Here is a 27,287-nt window from a genome sequence, read left to right as displayed (position 1 = left end):
CTGCTGCCCCAGACCTCAGGGATCCCATTCTGTCATCAGCTCCCATGACCAGAGTTTCCACTGGGGTTGTATGGCTTCCTGCAAAGGGAAGGTGACAGCTGGGGTGTCCTTTAATTGGATGTTCACATCAGGGGTGCTTATCTTGTCACAATGTCACAACGCCCTCAGATCTTTGTGGTTATACCATTCCCACAAGACGAAAGCATTTGAAAAATGTGCTAACCATGTCTGGGGTCTTAAGATGTGTCATTTTCCAGGCCTTATTAGCCAAATCCAATTCCATCTAGCTTGAACCTCAATTTTCTGACCCATAAAATAAGGGGGTTAGACTACATCACTGCTAAAGTTTCTTTAACCTCTATAAAATAAACAATTTCTCTATGACCTGAGAATGACCAATGGGCTCCCTTTACTGGCATATTAGAGTCACCCCAGTGGAATCCAATACATTAAGTAAAAACATGTACCCATGGAAACAAAGAAAATCACGGGCTTATTAAAAATAGAACATTTCAATTTAAAACTGCATTCATCTCTAAGGCACTTAGAGGAAAATGGTTTGGGCCAAGGCTCATGAGCCAGCAACCTCAGTGATTCCTGTGAGAATTGCTGTCATTTCCCGAAGACTCTTCTTACCAAGACACTCGTGACACTGTTGGCGAGTGAAAAGGCGGTTACAAAACAGTGTGTACAGCGTGACTTCACTTTGCACGCTGGTGTACCCACACCGGGAAAGCAGTTTGGAAAGTGATACAGCAAAAGGCCAACACTGGCGCCCTCTGGCTGGTGAAATTAAGGGTAATTTAAGTTGCGTTGTTGTAGCTTATAGTGGTTTTCAGTTTGCCTGCAGTGAACATGTTATTGCTTCAGTAAATATGAAAAGTTTCTCAAAGAAACTTTTATTTCCAGACTTGCACATCCCAAGGAGTATAAGCCGTGTGGACAGGAGATGGTGTCACAGGCACCACTTGTCACAGTAGAGCTCCAGCGTAAGCAGACTGGGTTTCCCGGGGACCCGTGTCCAAGGTACTGTTGACCGCCCACCCCTCCACCAACTGCATCCGAAGTCATCAGTTGGAAGCCTTTCTTTTTTTAAAATCTAGGCCTTTAGTGCTATAAATTTCCCTCTGAGTACTATGGTAGTGGCATCTACGAAATTTGGTATGTTTTTCCTTTGTGATCCTTGGAGTTATTTGGAAGTATGTTAGTTTCCAAAAATTTGGGGACTTTCTAGGTATGTTTCCATCACTGATTTCTGGTTTAATTCCAGTGTGGTCAGAGAACCCACTTTTAAGTCGAATCCTCTTAACTTTACTGAGTCTTGTGTTATGGACCAGAGCATTGTCTGTCTTGGTAAATGTTCCATGTGCACCTGGGAAAGTGAATATGCTACTAAAGTTGGGTAGTATATTCGATATATATCAATTAGGTCAGGTTGGTAGGGTTATTCAAGTCTTCTGTACCTTTACTGATTTTCTGTCCGTTTGTCTTATTAATTATTCAGACAGAGGTTTTAGATCTCTCAGCCCTGTGTGAACTCTGGGCACTCTCCCCTCAATCCTCTCAGGAGGTTCTTCCTTTGGTCTTTGAGAGATTCCTCATACACGAATCAATACTCAACTGAAAACTCCAGGGGGCCCCTATGCAGAGCTCTAGAACCCTCTCTCTGTGTGTTTGAGATCCTTCCTTTCTAGTACTCTGTCCTTGGAACTCTAGATGCTCTGGCTTCCCAAGACTCCTGGCCCTGTCTTCTTGACTCCGCTCTCTGCCCGATTTCCCTCTCCTTGCACCATGGGCTAGAAACTCTTCTCTCTGCAGTAAGCTGGGATCATTGTCAACTCTGTGGCGTTTGTTGACTCTCTCTCAGGGATCACTATGCTTTACTGACTTATGTTCAATGTCTTAAAAACCCTTATTCCGTATGCTCTGGGTGACTATATTTCAGGCTGGAGAATCAACCAGGTTCCTGTTACTCTGTTTTGGCTGGAGCAGAAGTGCCACCATCAACCCTTCTTCTACTCTTTCCCACTCTGACCCATTCTCTGCCTAACAGCTATCTTTTCTTCTTAAAAAAAAAAAAATCTTTTAAAACGTTTAATTATATCACTTCCTAGCATAACAATCTTCAATGGCTTCCATTGCTCTTAGAAACCAAAACCTTGAGCACAGCTTACACAGAACTGCACACTGCTTCATGCTTACCTCTTTAATCCTATTTAGCCCCAAATCACCCTCTTGCTCTCTGATCTCCAACTGCATGACTAAGGTCCCTGGTGTCCCAGGGCATTTGCACACGCTATTTCTTCTGCCTGAAATCCTCTTCCCATATCTTCCCCACCCCTACTTAGGTAACTTTCACATCTACCTCAAAGAAAGCCCTCCATGATCCGCAAACTAGAGTATGTTTTCCTGCCATCATCTCCCAGAGCTCTCAGTTCTTTTTCTTCACCTCACCTGTTCAATGATTTTTATTATATACTGGCATGCTTCTTTAATTAACATTGGACTTCGCTGCTAGATTTTAAGCTCCAGAAGCTCACAAATAGTGTTATTCTCCATTGAAGTTACAGTATCTGGCACAGGGCTCCACACAGAGTGATGAACTGATGGTGGATAAAGGAGGGAAAATACAGCAGATGCTGTGATGCCTAACCACATCCCCCTAGCCTTCCCTAATTCCTTTGTACAATGAAGGCTTCCTAGGGAAAGTACCTGAGATTCTCCATCTGAGAGCTTGCCCACATGTGTGGGGCAGAAGATGAGACTCTTAGAAACAGCTCCTGCCAAAATGGGTAAGAGCTGGAGGGTGAAATCCTCCCTTCCTCCCCAACTTGTGGAAGATAACTCTGCTGAGTGTTCTATATAGTCCCCAGAGTTCTCCAGTGGGACTGAGCCACTATTTCCCAGTTCACCCTATATTGGCTTCCTTCCCTTCCCTGTTTTACTTTTCCACTCCTTGGTGGGACCTTCCTGGGACCACCTCTGAAATAATCTGTTTGCCCTCACATTCTTGTTTTGGGGAAACCCAACTTAAGAGAACGATATAATAAATGGAAGTCACAGATGGGTGAGAGGTCCCTGTAGGTGTGGATAATCTGAACAGTGTTTATGCGCCATCTAGTGTGTTAATCAGGCTTTGGAGGCCTGGAATCAGGGAAGGAATGTGGAGGAAGCTCTACGTGCAACCTTCATAGGGCAGATGTGGAAAATGAGCAGCCTGTATTGGACGTCCTTCCCTGCCCTGGGGAAGGAATGACTTTTCTGCTCTAACAAGCTATTTTTGGTTTAAGAATCTCCTCCCTCAGAAAGAGAGAGAGAAAGAGAGAGAAAGAGAGAGAGAGAGAGAATAAGAGGTTTTTTTTTTTTAATTTTTTTTTCAACGTTTTATTTTATTTTTGGGACAGAGAGAGACAGAGCATGAACGGGGGAGGGGCAGAGAGAGAGGGAGACACAGAATCGGAAACAGGCTCCAGGCTCTGAGCCATCAGCCCAGAGCCTGACGCGGGGCTCGATCTCCCGGACTGCAAGATCGTGACCTGGCTGAAGTCGGACGCTCAACCGACTGCGCCACCCAGGCGCCCCGAGAATAAGAGTTTTAATGATAAAGAACAAACTGAGGGTTGATGGAGGGAGGTGGGTGGGGGATGGGCTCGATGGGGGATGGGTATTAGGAGGGCACTTGTTGTGATGAGCACTGTGTGTTGTATGTAAGTGATGAATCACTGCATTCTACTCCAGAAACCAATATTGCACTGTATGTTAACTAGAAATTAAATAAAAATAATTTGAAAAAGAAACTTCTCCCTCATCTTCAGGAATAATCTTCCTCTTCTGAACTGGTGAATCTTAATGTGCCAGTGAGATCATCTGCTCTTTAGGTCACATAACCCAAATCAGCCTTATTACTATTTCTGCTTTTACAAAATATCTCTTTCACAAGTCAGGATCAAAGAACCAAATATAGGCCACAGCCAGTTCCAGAGCATAGCTTCCTCCCACACCCCTCAAAGTCAGGCCAAGGGCTGGCAATTTTTCCTGTGAATTAGGGAAGGGGTGATGACAATATGATGAGAGCAGGACAAACAGGGAATGTCTCTTTCCTCTAGAATCATCTAGAATGTCTGTCAGATGATGGCCTCCATCCAGCTTGGCTATGAACCAGGTAGATTCAATCAGACAAGAAGAGCTTTTCCAAAATAAAGGAAGCAAAGCCAGCAGGCTTTCAGTCTTGTCTTTGATGATGTAATTTGGCCCAAATGCCTTCTCTGAGGTTATGTAGTCTGAAAATATATGTTGAAGATCTCCCAAGATACTGATAAATACCTGCAATGATATACTGCACAGTGTCTGCTGATGCAAGGAAGCTATTGAAAAGCAGTGTCTCCTGTGTGAAGTGGAAGCCCAGAGCTTCCCCTTGACTTGAGTGGGGAGATTTCTAGCAGTGGGCACTGCTGTTCTACACAGCATCTGGGGGAAAGTCAACGGGCCCACAGCCGGGCCTCTGCAAACTAATGCCCCAACCATCAGCTTATTCTCTTGCTAGACTTCCCATGTGGTACACAGCAGACTGTTCAGGCTGTTAGAAAAAAACAGAGTCCCATTGGGCAACTAGACAACTAGGCATCCACTAGTATCTTCCAAGCTCATCCAGGCATCGTGCAAGGCAGGGGCATCACCCATCTCGCTGACTCTCAGAGGGCCACCTGGATGTGGGGCATTCTCCAGCCACGCCACCTCTGGCCAAGAGACTAAACATCGGTGAAGGCTCATGGAGATACACAGCAGAAACCAAGTCAGGGATGACAGACAACCCTGGAGTCCTGTGAAGGGCTGGCTTGTTCAGAGGTTTCAACAGGTATAGCTGTACTAAGTGGAGACACTCTGGGAGGAGTGGGGTGGACCACGGGGGGAAAATAAATGTAAAGATCAACACTTTCATTAGTGGATCCTACGCCCGTCCCGCCTTTTTGCCTGCTCTCCTTAAGTGCCTTGAGTTGCAACTTCTCCCTAATCTTGAGGGGTCAGCTGGAAGGTGCCGTCTTACTGGTTAGTAGTTAACATGTATTAAACACTCACTCCATGACACATATTGTGCTAATAGCTTCACAGCCTTATTCTGCTTCATTTTCATACTGCCATGTAATAGGATAGGAAAAACGGTCTTAAAAATCTGGCAGTAGAATTCCTCTCACGAAAGGGACTGTCTTTTGAAAAACAACTACGAGAGGTGCTTGGGGGAGGGGGTGGCAGGTACCAAAGACATCTCGCCAACATCTCATTCAGTATCACTCTAACCCCTTCCTCCTATGTTGTCCGCAGGAGATGGAGAACTACAAACTCCATATCCCACACTCTTTGCAGCTAGGGATCCACGTGGGACCTGGGCTCCATCAAGCAGGCACACCCTATAGAACTTGCAAGAAGGAAGAGAACTCCATCAGGTAGCACCCCTGCATGGGGCAATGGTGGCAGAGGAGTTGTTCTCTGTGGCTGGCAGGGGCAGTGGTAGCTTCTGTGTCACGGCGGGGCAGCATGATCCTGGAGGCGGGGAGGCAGCAGTCCCCCTGGCAGTTCAGTTCTCAGACACCGCGGTGTGGGCATTGTTCCTAGGATCCCAGTTCAGAGTCTGCTCCTTCATCATCCCGGTGAATCTGTGAGTCACCTAATATCCCTTAATAAATCCCATTCTGCCTAAGCCAACCAGAGGGATTTCATAGTCTGCAACTAAGAATCTTTCTTTTTTAAGGTTTTTATTTTAATTTCAGTTAGTTAACATACAGTGTTATATTAGTGTCAGGTGTACAGAACAGTGATTCGACAATTCCATACATCACCTGGTGCTCATCACAAGTGCCTTCCCTAATCCCTGACCTATTTCGCCCATATTCTGTTCAAGGCATTGTTCCTGCATTCTGTTGGAGTCTTTCTAAATGTTCCCAGCCTTTCTCGGCAGAACTTTCCAGGTCGTGACTCTGCCAGGGACAAGCCGGGACTTGCTGGCCATACCTACTCAGTCCTGCCTCATTTTTATCCCCCGTGCTCAGCACAGTGCCTGGCACAGATACAGTATTTGGACAGTGTCTGTGGTACGAACGTGCTAGGGAAGTGGAGAGGGCAGCAAGTTCTTTTGCATAGATGGAGTGGACCCAGAACAACCTCATAGTGTTGTCCCGAGACTGCCAGCGGAAAGGCCCCCAGATTCCAGTCTGACAGAACCATCTGTGTTGGAATTTCACTCGGCTCTGCTTCTTTCAAGTTGTTGAAATTCCTCACCATAACACATGCCAAAAAGATTTCCAAAGCATCCCTGCTTCCACCCTCAGCTGAAAAAGACCCCAGAGCCAGGATCCAGGAAAGGTGGGGAGAGAAGTCAGAGTGGGTTCTGTTTGAGAGTCAGATAGAAAGGAAAGGTGGAAAGATGTCCCAGGTGATGGTTCCCTCCCCCTACCTGCTGAGGCCTTCCGTGTTTTCACGGGGGGAGAGGAGGGCGAGGGAGGCGCCAATCATTTTCAGTATGTATGTTCCCTGCCACTAATGCATAGCACAGTATAAACGTAATCTTCACCAGGATGACTCTCCAATGAAAGTCTCCATCCTAAAGTGGCTATTCGAACAGGCGGGGCTATAAAAATGACCATTCCTGTCCTTCTGTCCTTCCTTCCCACTCTATCTATAATATCACACTTTGAACCCCTCTTATCCAAATGCCTTATTAATTTAGAGAAGATACAAAGCTGTAGTTAGATGATAACTCAGGCTGTATTCCTCCTTATAGATGGAGCCGTTCCCATACAGATCTCCAACAATCCTTTCCAGGGGTCTCTTCAGGTTTTCCCTTAGAAGGAGTCTTCGGTAAATGGAGCCACCAGGGAAGCCCTTTGCTTTGAGCTATTAGTTCTGTGACTTTATAGTAGGGCAGGGGCCCTTCAAGACTCAGCCCAAGTTTCTGGAGGGCTGGGCAGCCCCCATTCACGAAATGCCAATTTAGTGCCACCGGCTGCCCTTTGGAGTCAGGAGCATGACACTAAGGGACCTCAAAGTGTCTGAGAATCTATCATAAAGCAGACAATTCCCAATTCCCAACAGGCAGACCCAGGAAACTTCCATCACCGCTGCCCCTACACCTCTCTGGGCCTCAGCTTTTTCCTCTGAAGATGAAGAGTGGATTCGGCTGTCTTTCAAAGTCTTGGGTGTTAACAGCCATATGCTGAGCCTTGCCTCCCCTGCAACCTCTACCCGGGAAAGTACAAAAGGAACATAGTTATTTAGAGACTGAAGCAACCCTCTTTGGTCTCAGAGATGATCTGTCTACCTCTCACTCTATTGAGTGGTTATTTTGGGGCATTGCAGGGAAACACCTTCTCTCCCTATGCTTTTCTCCCTACTTTTGTTCTCTGCCTTTAAAGACCCCACCCACACCCACCTAACTCCTTGGGAATCTGATGGGTCACAGTCTGACATTGACTGAGACACTGCACTCAGACACTGCATTTCCATGAATTCTCTCCTGCTGCAAGTAACAGCTTGTAGTGTGTAAGCATATGCACGGATGTGAGAACACATCTCCAGGGTTAATTCCTAGCAGGGGGATTTCTGAGTCAAGAGGTAAATTGCATTTAAATTGTTAAACTTTGAGGGGCACCTGAGTGGCTCAGTTAGTTAAGCATCTGACTTTTCATCTTGATCTCATGGTTGTAAGATCTTGTGCTCAGGTCTTGATCTCATGGTTGTGAGTTCGAGCCCTGGTTTGGGCTCCATGCTGGGTGTGAAGCCTACTTAAAAAAAAAAAAACAGTTTAAATTTTGATAGCTATATCTGAATTGTCCTTCAAAAAGGCTGCACTTCATGGCAGAGGGTGACAGTAATGTACCCAATATTCAGGATGCCCTTCCTCCCTTAATAATAAAAAAGCTTCATTTCTGCAACTGCCTTGCAGATAGAGATGGCCAATAAGATGCAAGCAGAAGTTTTGTAATTTCCTTTTCCTCCACTTCCTACATGGGTCTCTGTTGTGTGGCAAGAGCTGTGGCAGCCTTCTTGTGATCTTGAGGATGAAAGCCATGCACTAAAGATAGGGGGAAGCAAGAAGGCCAGCTAAGTCTGGGTCCTTGAAAGCCCTCTTAGAGGGCTCTGGGCTATTTCTCAGACACAAGCACACAAAGTCCTAACTGATCTAAGCTGCCTCAGGCAGCCCTCTGACGCCAACAGCTCCACACAGTTCTTGATTCACACTGGTTCACATTCTCACCTATGGTGTATGACGCGCCTTTTCCCTCATATCCTCACAAGCATTAGGTGTTATGATGTACCCTATGTTTTTTAGCAATTATTTTTCACTGAGGTATAACTGACATACAGCATTTCATGGGTACAACATGATTTGTATGTGTTTCATGTACCAGTGATACTAACATGATTTGATATTTGTATATATTGTGAAATAATCACCACAATAACTCTACTTAATGCCCATCACTATGTATAGCTACAGAATTTTTTCCCTGTGATGAGAAATTTTAAGATCTGCTCTCTTAGCAACTTCCAATATGTGGTACAGTATTATTAACTGTAGCTGTCATGCTGTACGTTACATCCCCGTGACTTATTTATTTTATAACTGGAAGTTTGCACCTTTTGACTCCCTTCACCCATTTTGCCCACTCCCTACTTCCAGCCTCTGGCAACCACCAATCCGTTCTCTTTATTTAAGATTTTTTTTTTTTTTTTAAGATTCCACATATATGTAAGCTCATACAGTATTTGTCTTTCTCTGGCTTATTTTACTTAGCCAATGTATTCTATTTTTGACCATCAAAGTTTCCAGTGAAATTATCCTCCAAGAAATTCAAGATGCGAGGCTGGAGAGAGTAACTTACTGAGTTGAGGGATTCAGAAGCGGCTGTATTCAAGGGGTGGCTGCATCTGTTTGAGCAAGTGAACCACCAGAGAGAGACAGGAAACTGACTCAGGACAGCCCTGTAGGGTGTGGGGAGGCCAGTTAATGGCATCCTCAGTCATGTATTTCCCATTTATGTAGACTAAATGGGCTATTTTTTTCAATATAACTTGAGCATTTGCCACTAAGGCAAAAAGGATGTGTCTTGCTTTCTTCTCACATTTAGAATAAAATCTTCTTCCACAAACCTGCGCAGGCAGGACAAGTCAAATAACAGTCACTGGCAGGAGCAAATGGAATAGAAGAGTGTTGGGGAAGAGGGAAAAGAGTATGGAGGTTCCTCAAAAAACTAAAAATAGAAGTACCCTATGACCCAGCAATTGCACTACTAGGTATTTATCCAAGGGATACGTGTGTGCTGTTTCGAAGGGGCACATGCACCCCCATGTTTATAGCAGCACTATCAATAATAGACAAAGTATGGAAAGAGCCCAAGTGTCCATCGATGGATGAATGGATAAAGAAAATGTGGTATATATATACAACGTATTACTCCATTATGGCAATCAAAAAGAATGAAATCTTGCCATTTGCAACTACGTGGATGGAACTGGAGGGTATTATGCTAAGTGAAATTAGTCAGTCAGAGAAAGACAAAAATCCTATGACTTCACTCATATGAGGACTTTCAGAGACAAAACAGATGAACACAAGGGAAGGGAAGCAAAAATAATGTAAAAACAGGGAGGGGACAAAACCTAAGAGACTCTTAAATATGGAGGACAAACTGAGGGTTACTGGAGGGGTTGTGGGAGGGGGGATGGGCTAAATGGGTCAGGGGCACTAAGAAACCTACTCCCAGAATCACTGTTGCACTATATGCTAATTTGGATGTAAATTTTAAAAAATAAAAAATAAAATTAAAAAAAGTGTAAAATAGTAAATGATAAAAATGTAAAATAGTAAAAAAATAAATATTTTTAAAAAATTAAAAAAAAGAAAGAACTGTGTTGGGGAAGAGGAGATAAGGAATGGGGTGATTTTGAATGATGCACATTTTACACTCTTCCTCCACAACTTAAAGTTTGTTAAAGGCAATGCGATTATTTAAGCTTTAGTTTCAGGAAATGAATGTGTCTTTTATAATTATGCTCTTCCCTAGGTAGCACTTAATTATCTATACAAGCCAATGTATAGCAGGGAGCCTTCGGAAAGCCCTATTTACACCTCCTGCTCAAGCTGGCTGGGAGTGCTCACCATGGGAGGCGAGCGGACTTGGTAAGCTCGAATGCTAGCAAAATTGCCCATCATGCCAACAGTGAGATGGGCATATATAACCTAGAATTAAAAACATATAATAAATCTTACAGAAATTAAATTTTTTTTAAGTAATTATTAAACTTTAGAAAGCATATTTGTAAAGCCCTTCAAAACCTCTTTCTATTGGCCTATCCAGAGAAAGCAGCCCTGGATTAATGGTTGGCTGGAAGGACTTTTGTTCTCTGCCTCTTCTCTCAATTCAGTTCTCCCGGGTCCTGCCTCATTTTCTGGTCTGGCCACAGATTCCATTGAGATGATCTGGTTTCCTTTTTCTCCATTTGCTTTGAGTGTAAAGACTCCTTTTAAAGATCCTAACAGACGCATAGCTTTCAAACGGAGTAGAATTATAACAGGTTTCTGGAGGACCACCCTGAATGAGGACAGTAGAAGCAAGGTTAGAAGAAGGTAGGGGGAGAGGGGATAAACATTGCAGGAATTTGTACAACTTGATGGTGAGGAAGGAGAGGGAGCAGACGGGGTGAAAGTGGCCTGGGAGAGAATGGAGAGGCTGGGATGGAGTCACCTCAAGCTAGGTCTCATCTCCCTCCTCCATTTGCTACCTACATGGCCTTGGGCAAGATATTTAAGGACCCTTAGCCTCAATTTTCTCATCTATAAACTAGAGACAAACATAACCTACCGTATAAGGCTGTAGTGAGGATGAAGTGAGATCATTCCCATCTAAAGCCAAGCACATAATAGGTACTGAATAGATGACACATCATTATTGCGGTGGGTAGCCGGCCTCCAAGAAGATTTTCCAAGAGCCTTGTCTGTTCGTATTCACACCCTTGCACGGTCCCCTCCCGCACGGATTCAGTTCTGACCTACGTGAACAACAGACTACTTCAGAAGACACAGTGTGAGAGGCTTCTGCAGCCAGGTCACAAAAGGCATTCTTCTGCATTGGTCTCTCAGATCACTTGCTCTGGGGGAAGTAACCACTCCTCCACCATGAGGCTGCTCAAGAGGTTACATAGAGAAGCCCACAGGTAGAGAAACTAACTTTCCAGCCATGTGAGCTAGCCCCCTGGGAGGCAGATCCTCCTGTCTCAGTCAGCTTTCAGCAACTTTATGAGACCCCGAGGCAGAACCAAACAGCTAAGTCACTTCCAAATTCTGGACCCAAAGAAACTGTGAGATACAATACACAATTACTGTTGTTTTAAACCACTAAATTTGGGGGGGGTTAGGCAGCAGTAGATAACTATTATAAAAAGGTATTAATTGGGGCGCCTGGGTGGCTCAGTTGGTTGAGCGTCCAACTTCGGCTCAGGTCATGATCTCACAGTTCGTGGGTTCGAGCCCTGCATCAGGCTCTGTGCTGACCGCTCAGAGCCTGGAGCCTGTTTCCGATTCTGTGTCTCCCTCTCTCTCTGCCCCTCCCCCACTCACGCTCTGTCTCCCTCTGTCTCAAAAATAAATAAACATTAAAAAAATTTTAAAAAAGTTATTAATTATCTAATGCTACTATATAACCACATTCTAGAACTTAGTGGCTTAAAAATAACAAAAATCATTTCTTACTTATTGTGGTTTCCGTAGGTCAAAAATTTAAATGAGGGTATTATGCTAAGTGAAATAAGTCAGGAAGAGAAAGACAGATACCATGTGTTTTCACTCACATGTGGATCCTGAGGGGAAGGGGAAAAAGAAGTTATAATATGTGAAAGCGGGAGATGACTAACGGACCCATTACGGTGGAGTGAATAAATTGTGATACAGTCATACAAACGAATACCCTACAGAAATGAAAATAGAGGGGCGCCTGGGTGGCGCAGTCGGTTGAGCGTCCGACTTCAGCCAGGTCACGATCTTGCGGTCTGTGAGTTCGAGCCCCGCGTCGGGCTCTGGGCTGATGGCTCGGAGCCTGGAGCCTGTTTCCGATTCTGTGTCTCCCTCTCTCTCTGCCCCTCCCCCGTTCATGCTCTGTCTCTCTCTGTCCCAAAAATAAATAAATGTTGAAAAAAAAAAAAGAAATGAAAATAGACCCTTAGCAACATGAGGGAATCTCACAAAATATTGTTGAGTGACAGAAGCAAGTAAAAACAAAATACACAAGACTATGGTTCCATTACATGCAGTTCAAAAATCAACAGTATGTCATTAGAGATGCATATATAGGTTGTGAAACTATAAAACAAAGCAAGAGAACATTGATAAAAGTAAATATGGAGGTTACGTCTGGGGAGAGGGAAAAGGATATTTTCAGGCAAAAAGCACTAGGAGCCTCCAAGTACTGACAAAAGTGTTTGTTTTGTAACCTGAATAGTAGATACTCAATGTTTACTTTGTTGTTTTTCTTAGAATTTCATGTATACATTTTATACACTCTTATGTATACGTATTTAGCAATTAGCAAAAAAAATACTTAAAAATTTTTTTAAATAAAAAAACATACTTAAAAAAATTTAAACGAGACACAGAAGGAACAGCTTATCTCTGCTTTATGATGTCTAGGATATCAACTGAGGTGGCTTGAAGGCGGGAGGCTGGAATCACCTTAGGGATCATTCATTTACATCTGACAACGGCTACATCACATAGATTTTAAGACAAGCTCCAGCCAGGTAGAGCTATGCCTGGAATGTGGGTCTGGAACTCAGGGCTACAGATATGGATCTGGGAGTCATCTAGAGCAAAAGAAAGGGAATGTGACCCCCAGAAAACGGGAGAGGTTTCAGCCTTGGGGGCAAACCCAGCTTAGTGCTGCATAAATGCTTGATTTATTGGAAGTATTGGGCCGGACCTCAAAAAGCCAGCTACCCGGTTCACCTTGAGAGTTTACTGCAAAGGAAAGTACTTTTTTCCAGTCTATTAAAGCTTCGTATCAGCAAATAAAACACTACCTAACGCTCCATAGCCAGAATAGTTTTTAAAACCATGTTGGGCTCATAAAATGGGACATCACTGTCTGAACACCGGTTCCTAGGGGACCCATAGGCCATGTCCTTTGGGATCCTAACCGTAAGACTCTGCTTTGACCAGAACCCCCGCCCCCTTCCCCTGTCTAGTAAACGGGTTGCTCTCGGGCCACTTGGTGCTTCTCTCCATCAGCTGACCATCGCTAGCTCTCTTGTAGAAAACACATTAAAACAACTTAAATTAAAAATCGCAAAACAAGACATGTTCATTGCAGGGAAGAAGTATATCCCCAGGAGATAGGAGGTGGCAGAGAGGCCGGGCCCCCAGGGTGCACCGGGGCAGGCCGGTGGGGTCGTGGCCGCAGGGTACTCACGTGACGCGGACAGGTGCCTCCAACCTGGGGGATGTCACGCCCGTGCCGGTGGCTGCATAGGCCCTGGAGGCGGCAGGCGGAAATTCACCGCAGGTGCCGCAGGCGGTTGGAGGCCCCACCGCAGGCGGAAGGCGGGCGGTATGCACCCTCCTCAGCGGGGGCAGAGCCCCCCTCAGACCCGAGAAGGAGCGCTTCCGAGACCCAGCAGAGGTTCCAGGCACGGGGCAAGGCGGGTTCTGTCAGTATGGGCCTTCCTTGTTTAAGGAGTTGGCCCTTATACCTCAAATTTGACAGCCCTCGGACACGAACGAGGTGACGGAGGCCGGCAGGGCACAGGGCGCGCATGCGCCCTCCACCAGCGGCCCACTTGAGCGGAAGTTCGTGGTACTTGACTTTCTGGGAGCTCCCGGGGCTTCCCCCTGCTGGGTCTGCCTCGGTGTGTTCTCGCCACACCGTAGGTTCCTGCTGCTCCCCATGCGGCCCATCGTGGACGTGCCGCAGTACAGGCAGAATGATCTGGACGCGGCCGTGGAAGCCACACTAAGGGAGAACCTGTTGCTGGGGAGCAGGTTTGAGGCGCTCCACGTGAAACACCTGGAGATGGGGAAGATCATGGTCAGGTTTGAGGGGATCGTGTAGCAGGCGATGGAGGAGGCTCAGAAACAGAAGGAACTTGGCCACGCCGAGATCCAGAAGGTTCTGAAAGAAAAAGAGCAACTGACTGCAAACCAGAACACCACCTCGTCAAGCAGTTTTGATGTGGGAAACAAAGGCAAATGAAAAATTAAATTTCTGTACTGTCTGCAGCCCATTGACAAGTCCTTGAGACAGGCAGAGTGACATTCCTTTAGGAGCTCAGCTGCCCGGATGATGACACTTTGCTAAGGGCAAAAGGCAACCTTAGCCCCATCCCCCAGGATACTGTAAGTCTACTTTAATTTTTCTGTTTCAGCATTACTTTGGCTATTAGGGGTCTTTTGTGGTTCCATATAAATTTTAGGATTGTTTCACAATAGACTCTTAAATACAGAGAACAAACTGGTGTGGCCAGAGAGGAGGGGGGGCAGGCAAAATAAAGGGGATTAAGAGGTTCAAACTTCCAGTTATAAAGTAAGTCATGGGGATGAAACGTGTAGCATAGAGAATATAGTAACAACATTGTATGGTGACGGATACTGACGATACTTATGGTGAAAATAAAAATCACCTGTAATCTTACCATTCTCTGTGCTGGTATCTTTTCTATGCACAAATACACTCTTTTAAAAAAGAGATTATATTGAATGCTTTGGTACTTTTTTCATTAAATATGATACAGTGTGAAATATCTTTCACAGCATTAAGTAAATATTATTTTACAACATCCTTTTAACGACTTTTTAGGTGGTTCATGGCTTTATTTAAGCCATCCTGTATGGCTGAGGAATTAAGCAATTTCCATGCTTTTGTTTCTTCTTTTGAACATTTTTAGTTTGAAATAATTATAGATTCACAAGTAGTTGCGAAGATAGTACAGAGAGTTTCTTTCCATGGAACGTCTCCATCCAGTTTCCCCTTCTGGTACATCTTGTATGATTATAGTACAATAGCAAAACCCGGTATTTGACATTGGTATAAAGTTGTACGTAGTTCTGTCTTTTTTTTTTTTTAATTTTTTTTTCAGTTCTGTGTCATTTTAACACATGTAGGTTCGCGTAACCACCACCACAAAGAGATACAGAACTATTCTATCCTCTTAAAGACCTTCCTCTTGTTGTCCCTGTACAGTCATAGGCCACTTTCCCCTCTACCCCATCCCTAACTCCTGATAGTCGCTAATCTGTTCTCCATCGCCATAGTTTTGTCATTTCAAGAATGTTATATGACTGGAATTAGAGCATAGAATCTTTTGTGACTTTTTTCATTTCTCAGAATGCCTTTGATATCCACACAAGTTGTTGAATGTATCATTCCTTTTTTATTGCTGAAGAGTATTCTATGATATGGATACACTATTCATTCATTTATCTTGTTTAACCACTTACCTATTGAGTTTAACCATTTATCTATCTTTCAAGTTTTGGGGTATTACAAACAAAACATCTGCGAACAGTTGATACAAGGGTTTGTGTGGACGCGAGTTTTCATTTCTCTGGAATAAATGCCCAGGAGTGCAACTGAGTCATATGGCAAGCGCATGTTTAGTTTTTGAGAAACTACCAAATTATTTCCACCAGCAGTGTGGAACTGAGACCCAGTTCTTTGTATGCTCACCATGGTATTGCCACTATGTTTTAATTTAGCTGTTCTTCTCATAGGAGTGTAGTGATATCTCATTAAGTTGCACTTCCCTAATGGCTAGTGATGTTGAACGTCTTTTCATATGGTTATTTGCTATATGTATATGTTTTCAGTAAAATATTTGTTTATGTGTTTTGCTAATTTTTAAATTTATGGCCTGGGATACCGTTTATTTTAACATATATGCTGTGGGTGCTTAAAAAGAATGTGTGTTTTGTTGTTGTTTAGTGGAGTGTTATGTAAACGTCCATTAGTTTCCTTCTGGTTATGGTGGGGTTGAGCTTTTTTCTATATCCTTGCTGACTTTCTGTCTTATTCTGTCAGTTGTTGAGAGAGGGATGCTGAGGTCTCCACCTATCATTGCAGACTTGTCTGTTTCTACTTTTAGTTCCATCAGTATTTGATTCATTTACTCTAAGGATCTGTTGCTAGGTGCATTCACATTTAGGGTTATCATGTCTTGTTGGTGAGTTGATTCTTTTGTCATTACATAGTATCCCTTTTTATTCCTAGTAATTTTCCTTGTTCTTGATGCTACTTTATCTGAAATTAATATAGCCAGCCCAGCCGTTTATTACTATTACAAACAACACTGTTTTTAGCTTTTGTACTCATCCACAATCATGAGAATTTCTTGGTTGAAAGTCCGCATGTTTTTGTTTGTTTTTTTTTTTTAATTTTTTTTTTTTAACATTTATTTATTTCTGGGACAGAGAGAGAGACAGAGCATGAACAGGGGAGGGGCAGAGAGAGAGGGAGACACAGAATCGGAAACAGGCTCCAGGCTCTGAGCCATCAGCCCAGAGCCCGACGCGGGGCTCGAACTCCCGGACCGCGAGATCGTGACCTGGCTGAAGTCGGACGCTTAACCGACTGCGCCACCCAGGCGCCCCAAAAGTCCGCATGTTTTTAAAGGATTTTGACTCTAGTGTCAAATTGCCCTGCATAAATCTATTAACTTTTACTGCGTCAGCACTTAAGCATTATCACTTAAAATAATTATAAATGACAGGGTTTAACCAGTTTGATAGAAATGCTGTCTCATAAACTATAAATCACTGATGAAAGAAATTGATGATGATGCAAAGAAATGGAAAAGCATTCCACGCTCATGGAATAGAAGAACAAATATTGTTAAAATGTCGATACTACCCAAAGCAATCTACACAGTTAATGCAATCCCTATCAAAATACTGCCTGCATTTTTCATAGAGCTAGAACCCTAAAATTTGTATGGAACCACAAAAGACCCCAAATAGGCAAAGCAATCTTGAAAATGAAAAGCAGAGCTGGAAGTATCACAATTCCAGACTTCAAGCTGTATTGCAAAGCTGTAGTGATCAAGACAGTATGATACTGACACAAAAACAGACACATAGATCAATGGAACAGAATAGAAAACCCAGAAATGAACCCACAACTCTATGGTCAGTTCATCTTTGGGGTGCCTGGGTGGCTCAGTTAAGTGTCTGACTCTTGGTTTTGGCTCAGGTCATGATCTTACGGTTCGTGAGTTCAAGCCCCGCATCAGGCTCTGCACTGGCAGTGCAGGGCCTGCTTGGGATTCTTTCTCTCTCCCTCTCTCTCTGCCTCTCCCATTCACGTGCTCTCTCTCTCTGTCTTAAAATAAAGAAATAAACGTAAAAAGAATTAATCTTTGACAAAGCAGGAAAGGATAGCCAATGGTAAAAAGACAGTCTTTTCAACAAATGGTGTTGGGAAAACTGGACCGCAACATGTAAAAGAATGAAACTGGACCACTTTCATTAAAAAAATTTTTCTTTAAATGTTTATTCATTTTTTTTGAGAAAGAGAGACACAGAGCGTGAGTGGGGGAGGGGCAGAGAGAAAGGGAGAGACAGAATCTGAAGCAGGCTCCAGGCTCTGAGATGTCCACACAGAGCCCAGGGAGGGTCTCAAACTCAGGAACTGCAAGATCATGACCTGAGCCGAAGTCTGATGTTCAACCGACTGAGCCACCCAGGTGCCGCAAACTGGACTGCTTTCTTACAACATACACAAAAATAAATTCAAAATGGATGAAAGGCCTAACTGTGAGATAGGAAACCATCAAAATCCTAGAGGAGAACACAGATGGTAAGCTCTTTGACATTGGGCGTAGCAACTTCTTACTAGACATGTCTTCTTAGGCAAGGGAAACAAAAGCAAAAATAAATTATTGGAATTTCATCGAGATAAAAAAAAGCTTCTGCACAGTGAAGGAAACAATCAACAAACCTAAAAGGCAACCTATGCAAAGGGAAAAGATATTTTCAAATGACTTATCTGATAAAGGGCTAGTATCCAAAATATATAAAGAACTTATAAAATGCAATATCCAAAAAACAAATAATCCAGTTAAAAAATGGGCAGGAGACATGAATAGACATTTTTCCAAAGAAGACATCCAGATGGCTAACAGACACATGAAAAGATGCTCAACATCACGCATCCTCAGCAAAATACAAGTCAAAACCACATTGAGATATCACCTCATACCTATCAGAATGGCTAACATTAACAACACAGGAAACAACAGATGTTGGCGAGGATGCAGAGAAAGGGGAACCCTCTTACGTTATTGGTGGGAATGCAAACTGGTGCAGCTATTCTGGAAGACAGTGTGGAGGTTCCTCAAAAAGTTAAAAAATAGAACTACCAGGATCCAGCAAATGCACTATTAGGTATTTACCCAAAGTATACAAAAATACTGATTCGAAGGCATACATGCACCCTGATGTTTATTTATAGCAGCATTTTGAACAATAGGAAAATTATGGAAAGAGCCCAAATGTCCATCAACTGATGAATGGATAAAGAAGATATGATATATATACACAATGGAATATTACTCAGCCATAGCAAAAAATGAAATCGTGCCATTTGCAGTGATGTGAATGGAATTAGAAAGTATTCTGCTAAGTGAAATAGGTCAGTTGGAGAAAGACAAATATATGATGTCATTCATACGCGGAATTTAAGAAACAAAACAATTGAACATGGGGGAGAAAGAGAGGCAAACCAAGAAACAGACTTAACTATAAAGAGCAAACTGATAGTTACCAGGGGGGAGGTGGATGGAGGAATGGGTTAAATAGGTGATGGGTATCAAAAAGTACATTTGTGATGAGCACGGGGTGTTGTATGCAGGTGATGAATCACTGAATTCTGCTCTTGAGACTAATATTGCACTGTATGTTAACTAACTGGAATTTAAATAAAAATGTGGAGAAAGAAAAAAAGAAATGTCTCATAACTCAGTGAAGGTGTCATCGTTGGTGCACATATTTAAATGAATGAAATTCTCATCTATCCTAGTAAAAAGCCAAGAGATCTAAAATTAATAAATCAAGAAATAGGGCGTATGTATATTTCGAGAGTGGGCAGTAAATGCCGGATGCAGCAGCCATGAGTTGGGAATGTTTGACCTTGAGGAAGGTCCAAAGGAATGGACGTGGGGAATTGGAGTGGCGCCCCAGAGGAATAGTGCTTTTGTATTTATTTGTACTTGTAGTAATAGATATATTTTAAAATATGCGAAAGTTTTGATTACTTTCATTTTATAAGTGACATCTAATTGTTGGTTTAACTTGCATTTACATTTATTACCAGGACTTCCATAATCGTACAAATCTAACACGAAGTAAAACTGCGCCTCTCCGGGGAGAAACTACAACTTCCAGGGTTCCGCGGATTGAAGGCTTGGGCTGTTCTCGGAGGCAAACTACAATTCCCAGAATTCCGTTAACCAAGGGGAGGTTCTGGCCTAGGGTCCGAGCAGCTGAGCTCGCGAGCCTGCGCACGTGCACTGGCTGCCGCGCCGGGCTCGCCAGCCAAGCAGGCGCAAGGCCGGCACCCGCGAGCCCCGGCGGCGGCGGCGGCGGTGGGGTGGGTGCCGCGGGACCTGCCCTCCATGCCTGGTCGTCCCGGGCTCGGGGCGGGGTCAGGAGGCGGCAGCGGCGGCTGATTCAGCCAAAGCCGACTACGCGGAGGGCCCACCGGGACGCTTCAACGCCACGGAGCCCCGCCTGCGGGCTGCAGGTGAGCCGCGCGCTCTGGGGGCTGGCGAGGGCTTCGCGATCCGGCTGGGCTTGGAGTTGAGGGATCGGCCCCGGACTTCCCTCGGGAGGGATCGACGAGAGCGTCGGGCCCTGGGGTGAAGGGAAGCCCGGAGAAGTTTGCAGAACCGAGTAGTGAGTGTGATGCGCACTGAAGGAGGCGCGCGATGGGGGCGGAGGTGAGGGGCGATGGACCCTTGGGGTCCAGACGCCGCCCGGGCCGGGGCGTCGCCCCCAGGCGCGCCGGTTGAAGCCCTTAGCTCGCAGCTGGCGCTGGCAGCGGGTCCTCACGCCCCTTTGCTTGCGCGACGGTGAGGCGCGGTTGGCGGGGAGCCAGCGAGGTGCGCGGAGGGGACCTGGGCCTCCTGGGCTCCTTTGGAAGGCAGTACCTGGGCAGGCCTGCAGCTGATCCCCGGGCTCTTTGGAGCTTGGTAGGGTATCTTTTGTGTGCCTGGTGATAAGAGCCCACCACGGCCTGCTTCACAGTACCTGGGTAGCTTCTGGAGGGACCCAGTGAATTTCTGACCCATTCCATGTGTGTAGGACCCTGTCTCCTGGGCACTGATGAAAACCTGCCGAGATCTAGGGGTCCTTAGGCCAGAGCCCTGCACTTGGTATTGGGAGGCTAGGGTCTGCTTACTTTATGCCAACCAACTCTCAGAGCCTACTCTTGGAGGAAGCAAGGCCTGGAATGGGAAAGGTTATGGTGTGAGTTTGATAGGACTTAGAGGCTTGGAGCACCAAATGTTCACTCACCAAATGTTTACTGTTACATGCGCTGGGCATTCAAATCCTGGCTCTCATTTACTAACTGTGTGCCCTTGAGCAAGTCATTTATCCTCTCTGAGCCTCTGTTTCTCTGCAAAGTGGAGATAAAAGTACCTTCATCACAGTGTTGCTGGGGAAGGTTAAATGAGATGATGCCGTGCAAGTCTTCAGTCAGGATTGGTACACAGTGAATGTGCAGCAAATCTTAGCACTTGTGGTTGCTAAGATAAAACATGGTAGAGGTGAGATTGGAACCCAGTTCATCCTTTCCCATTACAGATGAGGAATCGGGAGTCCCAGTTAGTGGCAGAGCCAGAAAAGAATACAGGTCCCATTTTCCCCAGGGATGGCCAGCACATCAATTCCTGAGCCTTGGGCCTCAGGAGGGCGGGGAGAAGCAGAGAGTGGAGATCCTCAGCCAAGGGGCGGATGGGGTGCTGGTTACTGAGTTCCCCCACATGACACCGTGGCCATGTGAGCGTCCTGGTGGGCTCGATGTGTCAGAGTGCTAGAGCAACTACACCAGGTTTTGAACTTTCCTTCTGATTGGTAAGTTCTCGCTCTGGGCCTGGCTTTAGAAAATATTTAGCAACGAAGAGAGGCTTCTAGTGAATATTGAGCTAACTGGAAAATTAAATTACCAGATGCGCCATTCCCCAAGGGTCCGCATCACTCTCGGGTTGGTTGTCAGTGGATACTCTCCCCCAGGACCTGCCTAACACCTGACGGGTTTTTTAAATTGGATAAAATAATGAACATGAAAGGCGTAAGCAACAAATGTCATCATAGACTTTGGAGTTAGACTTGGGTTTGAATCCCAGCCCCACCACTTAATAGCTGTGTGCCACTGGGCAGTTCACTTAACAACTCTGAGCATCCTTCTTCAAACGTGGGATGAAATCGATAGCACCTATTTTATATTTGTAGGAGGGAATAAATGAGATTGTTCCTCTAAAGCACTTAGCACTGTTTCAGGCATATGTCAGAGCCACTGAATGGGAGGTAAAGCATTATTGCGATAATAATAATACTATAAAAATAATTGTCAGGCATTGTGTTTTGCCTCTGTTGTCTCTTTGAATTCGCAAAACCACTTTGTGAAGTAGGTGTAATTGTGTCTGTTTTTCAGACCAGGACACGAAGGCTTAAGAATTGGCCCAGGCAGACGCAGAAGGACAAATACTACATGATACCACATGTAGGTTGAATCTACAATAGACTCACAGAAGCAGAGAGTGGAATGATGGTTGCCAGGGGTTGGGATGAGGGGTTACGGGGAGGCATTAGTCAAAGAGTATCAAGTTTCAGGTATACAAGATGACCAAGTCCTAGAGCTCTACTGTACAGCTTAATGCCTATAGTTAACAATATACTTTAAAATTAGCCAGGGAGGTAGATCTTATATTAAGTGTGTCTGTCACAAGAGGGTGGGAGGAAACTTTTGGAGGTGATGTATGGGTTTATGGCATAGATTATGGTGATGGTTTCACAAGTACATACCATCTCTAAATATCAACTGATATATGTTAATTATGCACAACTTTTTGTCTGTTAAAAAAAAAAAACGGAAGAATTGGTCTAGCATCATGCAGCTGCTAAATGACAGGACAGGAGCTCACTCTGGCATCTCAGCTCCAGAACCAGTGCCATTTACTTCTGCTCTGCTGCCCGTGGTTCTTGCGGTTCTTGAAGCCCCGTTGTGACCCAGGGCAGCCTCCAGGGTCACAGCAGGGGTCTTCTCCGACCACGTGGAGAGGTGGTGGGGCCCCGCAGCCTGGCTGCTTGTGCATTCTCTCCACATGTGATGTTGGATGAGGCTGGAGGAGGCATCCACTGGGTGAGCCTGGGGGATGAGGAAGAGGCAGCCCCGTGGCCCCTAGTGGCTCTCATCCCCGGACCACACGGCTGGGGAAGGGTGCAGTCAGGGTGAGGCCTCGAGAGCTTGATGAGGAGAAGAAGTGATCCTGTTTAGGGGCTGGGAAGAGTTCCAGAGCTCAACCTCTTCTCTGGGCCTGATCTCTGCTTTGGGGAGGAGGGCCACCCGAGAGCCCTGGGTCGCGAGGAGAGGAGCTCTGGACTGAGAACAACCGCCGTTTTAAAAATTTTTTTTTTTCAACGTTTATTTATTTTTGGGACAGAGAGAGACAGAGCATGAACAGGGGAGGGGCAGAGAGAGAGGGAGACACAGAATCAGAAACAGGCTCCAGGCTCTGAGCCATCAGCCCAGGGCCTGACGCGGGGCTCGAACTCACGGACCGCGAGATCGTGACCTGGCTGAAGTCGGACGCTTAACCGACTGCGCCACCCAGGCGCCCCCCTAATGCCCAGTTTAAAGGTCAAGCTGATGAAGTCGTGTCGGGAAAGTGGCCTGGTGGTACCTATGTGTATCAGCTTGGGCCCCCATAACGAAGTGCCACCGACTGGGTGATGAACAACAGAAATTTATTTCTCATGCTTCTGGAGGCTAGAAATCCAAGAGCGAGGTGTTGGCAGCCTTGGTTTCTCCTGAGGCCCCTGTCCTTGGCTCGCAGACGCTTGCTTCCTCACTGTGCTCTGTCGCACTTTTCCTGGCTGAATCGCTAAGTGCTTTGTGCCCCATACCAGTTGGGTCCCCAAATCTGGTGCCCGAGGTAGAAAAGGGAGAGAAGAGTTAAGTGTGATGACAGTTGCATCCCCTGGAAATCCATGCCCTGGAAGGCCAAGAAGATGAGGGCCAGATGGTACCTGGGCTGTTATTAACATACGTCATGTTGACAGGCTCCACGTTCAAATCCTCCTTGTATGGACTTCACTCCGTACAAGCTGAGGCGCTTGGGACACATTTACTTAGCTTTTCCTAGCCTCTGTGTCCTGATCTGCAGATGGGGAACATGTTAATAGTGCTATGCTAGCCCCTTATTGTTGGTTTGAGGATGAAATGAGGAAATGTACAGCAGTTTCTAGTACGCTGCCGACATACGATGTTGGAGGTGGTGATGGTTGAAATTGTTAATTTCATGCTGAGACCTGGCTGCTCGGGGGCCCTCTTCACAGGAGAAGGGAAACAAGTCATTAGGAAGACGGGGGGAGCCTGGGAGGGACTGTGAATGTGTCACCAAAGCCATTGGGGGTTCAGTCCCTTTAGGAGTGGTTTGGGGTTGTATGGCTGGTTTAGTACCTGTGTTTCATTCATTGTTAATTTGAGGAACCCTAATGAATTACAGTTCTGACAGCTAATGTGTTTTGAGGCCTATGTAGGTACTTTATGTGCATTAGCTTGTTTAGTTCTCCCAGCACCCTAAGGAGGTTATTATTCCCATTTTACAGTTGAGGAAGTTGAGGCTTGAGGCGTTAATCTGCCAAGATCATAAAACCAGCTCACACCTAGGATCTAAAGGAAGGTAAGTATGAGCTGTGTGGCCTGTGAAGAATTCATGGCCACCACCACTAGGGAGGGGGATTTAAATCTCCACTGCAGTCTTGTGTGTCCCGATGCCTGCACTTAGCCCAGATTGGATGCACTTACGTGATGTGGGAGATCTGCCAGCGTTTTCCAGCTTCCTAAGCAGATTCTTTTGTTACCCACCTGACGGTGCTCTTCCTCTCGGGAGCCCTTTGGGCAAGACTGGTGAGCGGCAGGGATTTTTAAGCAAGGCTAGTTGACCGCTATCAGGATGACCCAGGGGGTGATCACATGAGGAGTTGGGTCGGTCCCACTGAACCGGGAAAGCCTGTGGTGTGTACAGAACGCTTCCCTGACATTCCTGGGACAGGAGGACAGCATCCTGTGGTGATGGTCCCTCCTCTCCCCGGGCAGTGAAGGTGCCCCCTCCAGTAGTGTTCCAAAGCACACATTCCCTTCCTCTGTGACAGCTGCATCACGTCAGGTTTTAACAGCCTCTTGTCCCCTCTGCCACAGAGAGAACCTTGGGGATAGAGGTGTTTTTGTTTTTGTTTTTTCCATTTTTGTATCTCTTGCACATTCTTTACTCTCTTTTGGGTTGAGGCAAAGCCTCACTCTCCCATTCTCTTCATGTCGTCTTAAGTCTTTGGGCTCAGGTTCATGAATAGATATTCATAAGGACTGATATAGATAAACATAGGTCATCTCCCACCCACCTTCCCGATACTTAGGTAGAGTCAGCCAGAAGCTAAGAAGGGCTTGCTGTGGCACCTGTACCAGGGAGGTGCCATGGTGGGCGTCCATTTTGCTTGGTTGGTGACTGTGCCATATTGGTCATTGAATAAGTCATGCCTGTCTATATCTAACCAAAGCCTTTTTTTTTTTTTTTTTTTTTTTTTTTGAGAGAGAGAGAGAGCGCACAGGCATGAGAGCCGGGGAGGGACAGAGGAAGAGAGAGAGAGAGAATCCTAAACAGGCTCCAATCCTGACTTGGGGCTCAGTCATAACAACCGTGAGATCATGACCTGAGCCAAAATCAAGAGTCAGACACTCAACCAACAGAGCCATCCGGGTGCCCCCAAATTTAAAAAAAAAAAAATTTTTTTTAATGTTTATTTATTTTTGAGAGAGAGAATGAGGGAGGGAAGAAGGGACAGAGAGAGAGGAAGACACAGAATCCGAAGCAGGCTCCAGGCTCTGAGTTATCAGCACAGAGCTCGACGCGGGGCTCAAACCCACGAACTGTGAGATCATGACCTAAGCCGAAGTCGGACACTTAACTGACAGCCAGCCAGGTGCCCCTAAAGCCTATTTTTAAGAGAGTGAAGGGTCATTCTAAGACCCTTTGTCAGGAATGACTCCAGGGCACAGCTCTCCACCACGGGCCAGAGATCCAGGCCTGGGCAGATGTTTTCAGGAGGCGTTCCCTTCGGGGGTGTGTCCCCAGCTTGCCTCCTTGCTGGAAGATGGAAGCTGTGGGCGAGGGCTCTTTCCGTGTGCTGCAAGCCCCAAAGCCTTGTGCTGTGTGAGCATGTGTATCCTTCCCTGCTTTCTGCTCCTGCCCCTCACCTCTGGGGTCCACGGCACCAGAACAGGCTTTGTCTGGGACAAAGTGATTGACAGGTAACTTGAGACTAGTGTGGTCTGGTCCATACAAGTTAACAGACCCCTCCCTTCCTTGAGGCCTTCATGCCCGGAGCAGGCAGGCTGAAAACCTGATCCAAGCCGTTGGTGCAACACCTTAAGAGTCCAATCAGGACTGCGTTTTCCATGGAATGAGTTTATTTCCAAAGAACACAGGTTTGTAATCAGCCTTCCAGCCCCACAAGCAGAGAAGGTGCCACCGTGGTCATTCTTTTGAGGAGTAGAATCAAGGTTCGGGTCGGTCCTTTTGTTTGGCTTCTTTCCCCCAGCCAGGACGGCTCTTAATCTGCCTCTGACAGGACTTCACTGGGGAAAACAGCAGGGACTCGGCCCTCCTTTTCCGGCAACTCCGTGCCTCGTGTGGAAGAGTTGTTTCCCCTCAGTCGGCAGACAGGCCTTGGAGAATCTGGGGCGGAAATATTATAGATCTCCTCTTGTAGGAAGATGGGTTTAAAGAGAAATTTGCTAAAGTTGGGTTACTTTTTAAATTCTGCAAAGTAAAGAGACGTGGTGCCCATTTTGCACGGGCAGCGGATTTTTGTTTTGCGTGGACTTGATCATACGTTTTGAGGTCAGAGTGGGTTTATGTTTGATGGTTGGCAGTAATCTGGGGATCGGTTTTAAGTGCAGGTTAGATCCTCAGTAGTTAGTGTGTTTTGGGACAGGAAGTGCACTGTAGGGCATCTGGCATGTGGTCCCGAAGTGATGGAGAAGCCGCATTATCTTCACTTAGGGTGTGGGTGAGATGAGTAGTGGGGAGAGGTGGTTTTTCCAAGTTGTATTTTCTCCTCTTTCTAAAGGAAGAACAAGCAAACGAGGACCAAGGTCGTTGGGTGCCCTGTGAAGCCTGTCTCCTTTAAGAGTTGCAACACATCTCGTCACCCACCCACCAGCATTCGCTCCCCTGGCCTCCTCCCTGCTGCAGCACCGAGGGCTCTCAGCTCCTCAGCCGTCATTGGTCCAGGAGGTGGCTGGGTGGGAGTTAACCATATCAGCTGGCTGAGTGGACAAGTTATTCCATGGGGAGGGAGAACTTTCTGTCTGTAGCTGGATATAAACCAGGGAAGCGTGTTGCTTCATTTGAGGGTGGTGGCCATGTCATGACCGTGAGAGGAAGCTGCCCAAGGGGAGAAGCGGCATCCCAGGGAGGCAGAGCAGAGAGGGCGAGTACTCTCTGACAGAGTCCTTTAGCCACCAGCCCCACCCAGCCAGCCCAGGCTGGAGTGTGGCCTTTGAGCAGGGTGGGATGTGTGGGCCTTTAATTGGGCTCGCCCCTCCCTGATTTGAGTCCTTTGAATGCCGTGTTTCTTTTTCTTCTTCATCCCCTGCCCTACTTCAATTAAAACCAGGTCTTCTGTGTCTTGATGGTTTTGAGCACAGTCTTTAGAGTCAGAGGACGCTAGGTTAATATCTAGACTTCACACTTGCATGGCCTTGGGCAAGTCGTTGAACCTCATTGACCTCAGGTTCCTCACCAGAGAATTGGGAATAATGATACTTCATAGGGTTGAGGGGAGCACCAAATGGGATGTTGTACGTAGAGGCTCTGGGAACCCCTGAAGGCAAGGCAGGCTTGGAGCAAGGGCCAGGCTGGAGGCCTCTGTTAGGACATCTGTCTTAGCCTTGCCCAAGCAGGAAAAGGGTTTATTTTTCTTTTCTTATTCTCTGTGTGGAATGGCCCATGTCAGAGACCCTCCGGCC

The 27,287-nt window shown here is 45.8% G+C and overlaps 1 protein-coding gene and 1 long non-coding RNA gene across 6 annotated transcripts in view; one reads left to right on the top strand and one right to left on the bottom strand.

The window, feature by feature from the left end:
• Positions 1-27,287, top strand: part of POMGNT2 (protein O-linked mannose N-acetylglucosaminyltransferase 2 (beta 1,4-)) — a 48,305-nt gene that overhangs the window by 5,151 nt on the left and 15,867 nt on the right. For 2 of the 5 annotated variants that reach the window (XM_040479970.1, XM_040479968.1), the window contains exons 3-7: positions 910-989; positions 5,320-5,441; positions 19,347-19,775; positions 21,690-21,758; positions 23,867-23,940. The gene's annotated coding sequence lies outside the window, so the exon portion shown is untranslated. Of the gene's footprint in view, positions 1-909; positions 990-5,319; positions 5,442-10,058; positions 10,275-19,346; positions 19,776-21,689; positions 21,759-23,866; positions 23,941-27,287 lie in introns of those variants that run through there. The other 3 variants (XM_040479971.1, XR_005791965.1, XM_040479969.1) reach the window with 3 other exon arrangements.
• Positions 10,270-14,288, bottom strand: LOC121033540 (uncharacterized). The gene is made up of 3 exons (XR_005791972.1): positions 13,455-14,288; positions 10,857-11,043; positions 10,270-10,586 (listed from the first exon to the last, which is right to left on the bottom strand). It is a non-coding gene; the product is annotated as an uncharacterized LOC121033540 (long non-coding RNA).

Source organism: Herpailurus yagouaroundi, unplaced genomic scaffold, assembly GCF_014898765.1.
Source record: "Herpailurus yagouaroundi ecotype Mexico unplaced genomic scaffold, PumYag 159, whole genome shotgun sequence".
Lineage (NCBI taxonomy): Eukaryota > Metazoa > Chordata > Mammalia > Carnivora > Felidae > Herpailurus > Herpailurus yagouaroundi.
The sequence above is the reverse complement of the archived record's forward strand: the minus strand, read 5'-3'. Positions and strand labels throughout refer to the sequence as shown.